Here is a 6,000-nt window from a genome sequence, read left to right as displayed (position 1 = left end):
AATCAGAGAGAATATCTTATTTTATTGCTGGCTCCCGGAGGAGAGCCACTACTCCTTACAGTCCGTGAAAACAATAGCGTTAACACAAAATAACAGATACCATAAACAAATGAAAGACCCAATCAGACATTTGGAACCTTTTTAGTAATTGTATAATTTTTTTTATCATTTTCTCTGTTTTTATTTAATCGCCAACTTAATAACTAGCAATCCTTCAGTTGAGAACAATTTCCAAAAAACATTGTCCAATGGTCAATAAGGATAAAACAAATAATATTCATATAATAGTTATTTAAAACATTCATAAATTATATCATCTGGCTCACAGGCTCCTGAGCCGGTCAATCAACTTTAGGGATTTATTCTCCAACATATAACAAGTCCTATAATTATAGATGATTGGTACTTATACTAAGCTGAAGATTTTTTTTCCTTCACACCTGTATTAAAACAGCAAAGAAAAACCACACAGTAGAGCATAATTACTGTTAAGCATTTGTCTTAGGACAGACTAGCCATATTAATAGAATTTGCAGGTAACAAGAACATGAACCAGAAATATCAGCTGGGTAGTAAAGTCACTAAGGTAGCCCCAGATTAGGGGCTGTACTAGGCCTGGTCAGGCACTTGCACGGTAATGCCTCCAGGCAGGATCCTGGACACAGGCAACCTGCGACAATACCCATTCAGACTATATCCACTGCATGTTTCTTGATGCAGCGGCCCACCTTCCACTGCTGACATTGGACTCGGATGGTTTCTTGCACCATTGGGTAGTTTCTTTCCAAACCCCTATAACATGGGTCTCGCTTGATCCTACAATAGATCTCATCAACCACTCAGCTGTCCCTCTTCAATTTGATGCACACATGGTGGTCAATGGGTCATATAGGTGACATCCCTCAGTATATGGACACCATGCTTCTTACCCACCATTCTTTTCTGGATCTTCCAGTGACCTGAATGGCTGGGTGTCATCCAAGGTTCAGTAAACAACTTAGATTGAATTGGAATCTTAGATAAATCCACTTGGGGACTGTCAAAATGTCCTGGGCCTCCCCACCCAATGTCTGTCAGGCTCTGGGCTGAGAATTGACCAGTCTGGCAAAGCACCAGCAATGGATGTGGTCTCCACTAACGTGCCTATAACAAGATCTATATAGTCCTCCATTGTCAGCAGTTATGGATGGCCCAACCACATGATGCTGCTGGCAACGGATGTTAAGTCAGAGGGGCAACCGCTTTGAGCCTCCCAAGCCTCTACTCAATCAGCCCAAGTAAAACTTTGTTTGCCAATGGCGATGACTGTGTTTTCATATAAAGAGCGCCCAGCGAAACCTCTCCCTTACCACCATGTAAACCCAGGTGCTGGGATAAGTGGTCTCCGGATGTGAGCAGCCTCTTGTAAGCTGTGCCTACTAGGCAAAGGGAGAAATTCACTGATATCCACTCCTCCCATGGTTCTGTCCACCAGCACTTCCCACTTGCTGGGTCGGCCCCTGTAAGCAGCATTGGTTGAGAAAGATGATAGGGGTTCATATAAATCAATGAGCAGGGCTCCGCTACTCACATTTGTCTCCAGGGAGGGTTGAGTGTTCTGACTGTCCAACATTACTCCATCGGGATCCTTAGGAACCTCTCAATAGTTCCCCGGACACAGTATCTGGTACCACAACAGTAGATTGAGGCAGGACATCTTGTAGCCCTTCCAGGATCTCAAAAGTCAATGGGAGCACCAGCTCTGGCTGTGACTCGGGCATGTACAGGTGGTATGAGCACAACACTACCTGTCTCAGCTCCTGAGGATAGTGGCACTGACCACATTCTACCTGGGCAATGGGTTTGATGCCTCTGCTGGGTAGTTGGACACAACTGTTCAGCTGGTACAGATCACCCATTTTAGCTCCTACTCCTGGGTACTCAGAAAAAGCATGCCATCTTCACTTCCAACCAAAATGGCGCTCTGCTTGAGGCACTCCCTGCATGCTCTTGATAATCAGTCCCAGCCATGGGATTGGCTGGCATCCCACACACGTGTTGACAAAGCAATACATTGGAGGTCTTAGGTGGGGGTGAGCACACTGTACTACTCACAGCTTGCTAGTAGGAACGCAGCCAACTTGAAGAGATTTTAGCGGTAAAGCTCCAAAAGAGGTAAAAACAACAAAACAGGAAAACACAGTGAATCTTTACTCAAACAATCAGAACTTAAGTATCAGAAGAACCATTTTCTTCACTTCCCTTAGGGTTCCTATTCAGGTGCCATAAACCCAGATGCCAACTCTGTCCACACATTAACACAGACAACACCATCACAGGACCCAACATCAATTACAACATTTGAGGCTCATTCACCTGCTCTCCTTCCAATGTAATATATGCCATCATCTGCCAGCAATAAGAACATAAGACATTCCATACTGGGTCAGACCAAGGGTCCATCAAGCCCAGCATCCTATTTCCAACAGTGGCCAATCCAAGTCACAAGTACTTGACAAGTACCCAAACATTAAATAGATCCCAAGCTACTATTCCTTATTGATTAATAGCAGTTTATGAACTTCTCCTCTAGGAACTTATCCAAACTTTTTTAAACATGGTTACACTAACTGTCGTAACCAGATCCAATGTTCCTATGCTGTCTACATAGGACAAACAGGTCAATCTATAAGGAAAAGAATAAATGGACATAAATCTGACATTAGAAATGGTAACATTCAGAAACCAATAGGAGAATATTTCAAACTTCCAGGACATTTTCTATCTGATCTTGAGTGCTATATTGCACAGAGAAACTTCAAAGGAGCACTCCAGTGTGAAACTGCTGAATTGGAACTCCTTAAAAAACCACTGCCCTAGGACTGAACATTGGCAATGGCTTCAATTCCCACTACAACTATCTTTGAATTTAACTGTTAGCAGATCATTCTGTCTTTTCACATTTACCTCAGTTGTCCATAGGCTATACTATAATGCTATTAACATTCTCTCCAGTCTCCACACCATGCCCTGCCTAATCCAATGCCTTCTGTGTGTATTTTACCCTGTCTTGTACATCACTTCATACATCTGTCTTCGAAAGCTCATGCCTTAATAAATTGGTAAGTCCACAAGGCTCTACACCAGACTAACACAAATATCCCTCTGAAAATTATAAAACAGTTTGTGTTTTATATGTTTTATATGCTACTTACATGCATAATATGATAATTTTATGCACACAACTCCTTTAAAAATAGACTAGAGATGTGAATCGTGTGATCAATCGTCTTAACGATCGATTTCGGCTGGGGGGGGGAGGGAATCGGATCGTCGCGGTTCTGTTTTTGTAAATATCGTGTAAATCGTAAATCGGGGGAGGGCGGGAAAACCGGCACACTAAAACAACCCTAAAACCCACCCCGACCCTTTAAAATAAATCCCCCACCCTCCCGAACCCCCCCAAAATGCCTTAAATTACCTGAGGTCCAGAGGAAGGGTCCCGGTGTGATCTTTCCCTCTCGGACCTCTGTGCGTTGTAGAAATGGCGCCGGCGCTACCTTTGACCTGTCAGGTCAAAGGTAGCGCCGGCGCCATTTTGTTTTTTGTCCCCCGATGTCAGGAGCGTAGGAGATCGCTCCCGGACCTCCGCTGGACCCCCAGGGACTTTTGGCCAGCTTGGGGGGGCCTCCTGACCCCCACAAGACTTGCCAAAAGTCCAGCGGGGATCCAGGGAGCGACCTCCTACACTCGAATCGTTTTGCCGTACGGCCGGCGCCATTTTGGGCAAAATGGCGCCGGCCGTACGGCGCCATTTTATTGATTGCTTGTGATGCAATCAATAAAATGTCTAAAAATGTCTAAAAGCGCCAAAAATATAAAGGTGGTCCGATCCACTATTTTTGAAAGAATAAATGAATCCTCTTGTGGAATGCCCTTTAGTGAATAAAAACTCCTCTCTCTGTGATAAACTCAGCAAATCTTTCTATGCCAAAATGGCTACTGAGTAAAGAATCTCTCCTCGACAAAGGTTCTCTTGCCGCCTATGGGCTTCTTCAGAAGAAAGAGATACAAGTGTGCAGGCCGACCATTCAAACGTTCATGCGCTGGAAATCAGTATTTATAATCATAAGAACATAAGAAATGCCATACTGGGTCAGACCAAGGGTCCATCAAACCCAATATCCTGTTTCCAACAGTGACCAATCCAAGTCACAAGTACCTAACAAGTACCCAAACATTAGATAAATCATGTTATATTGCTTATTAATTACTGAAATACCAGTTTATGGATTTATCCTCTAGGAACTTATCCAAACCCTTTTTAAACCCAGTTACACTAACTGCTGTAACCATATCCCCTGGCAATGAATTCCAGAGCTTAACTATGCGCTGAGTGAAAAGAATTTTCTTCAATTTGTTTTAAATGAGCTACTTGCTAACTTCATGGAGTGCCCTCTGGTCCTTCTGTTATCTGAGAGAATAAATAACTGGTTTACATAAGTTGTTCAAGTCCTTTAATGGTTTTGTAGATCTCTATCATATCCTCTCTCAGTCGTCTCTTCTCCAAACTGAACAGCCCTAACTTCTTTATGCTTTCTTCATAGGGCAGCCATTCCAACGCATTATATATTGAGATCTGTATGATTGTTATTTGCAGCATAAGCCTTTTTCAACATTTTTAACTTTGTGTATTTTTGTAAATATTGAATGTACATTATCCTCCCCCTTTTTTCCCCTTGTTTTAGTTATACATTTCATTATCATGTTAATCTGAGTTCCCGCCCTTCTTTATGTACTGTTTGCATTATGTATTATTGTTCTCAATTCTCTGGATAGCACCTCCGCTGCACATCCTGTTCTTTGTAAACCGATGTGATGTTTCCAACGAATATCGGTCTAGAAAAACTTCAAATAAATAAATAAAAATATTCCTGAGCCTTCCTTCCTCTCACGATACAAGCAGGGAAACCAGAGGATATTTTAAGGTTTATATGTTTTTCTAGATATTTTTAAAAAATCATTTATGACATTAGTGTTCGTGTATTGTGTGATAGTATACTTTGCATTTATATTGAACACTAGTTTTTGTTTCAACTGCCCTTTTGTTTTATGTATGATTAGGAAATATAAATATTAGCAAAGAGGAATATTAGAAAGATGAAAGTAGAGAAAAAGCAGGAAGAGGCGGTCTGTAGGCACTGGCAGCTGTGCCTAAAGTAAGAGCAGTTTTCTGTCTTTACAGAATCTGTAGGGAATCTTTAGGGTTCTGTTGGTACCGGGTGTGCTCTGCCCACATTCAGGTCGATACAGTAAAGTGTGCTCCGTTGGAGCGCACTGTCAGCCTGCTCTGGACGCGTGTTTTCCCTTACCCCTTATTCAGTAAGGGGAGGAAAACACGCGGCCCACCCGCGGCACCTAATAGCGCCCTCAACATGCAAATGCATGTTGAGGGCGCTATTAGGTATGCGCGCGGGATCCAGTAAGTAAAATGTGCAGCCAAGCCGCACATTTTACTCTAAGAAATTAGCGCCGACCTTTGGGTCGGCGCTAATTTCTTCCGGTGCCAGGAAAGTGCACAGAAAAGCAGTAAAAACTGCTTTTCTGTGCACCCTCCGACTTAATATCATAGCGATATTAAGTCGGAGGTCCCCAAAAGTAAAAAAAAGTAAAAAAAATAAATAAATACAATTTGAATTCGGCCCGCGGCTGTCGGGCCGAAAACCGGACGCTCAATTTTGCCGGCGTCCGGTTTCCGAGCCCGTGGCTGTCAGCGGGCTCGAGAACCGACGCTGGCAAAATTGAGCGTCGGCTGTCAAACCCGCTGACAGCCGCCGCTCCAGGCCAAAAGGAGGCGCTAGGGACACGCTAGTGTCCCTAGCGCCTCCTTTCCCTCGTTTGCACCGCGTCGCCTAATTTGCATACTGGATCGCTCGCACCGGCCCTTGGCCGGTGCGTGCGCCGGGAGAGCGGGCGTTCGTCCGCTCTCCCTCGGTTTTACAGTATCGGGCTGATTGAAGG

The sequence above is a fragment of the Rhinatrema bivittatum genome, chromosome 5 (genome assembly GCF_901001135.1).
Source record: "Rhinatrema bivittatum chromosome 5, aRhiBiv1.1, whole genome shotgun sequence".
NCBI lineage: Eukaryota > Metazoa > Chordata > Amphibia > Gymnophiona > Rhinatrematidae > Rhinatrema > Rhinatrema bivittatum.
The sequence above is the reverse complement of the archived record's forward strand: the minus strand, read 5'-3'. Positions refer to the sequence as shown.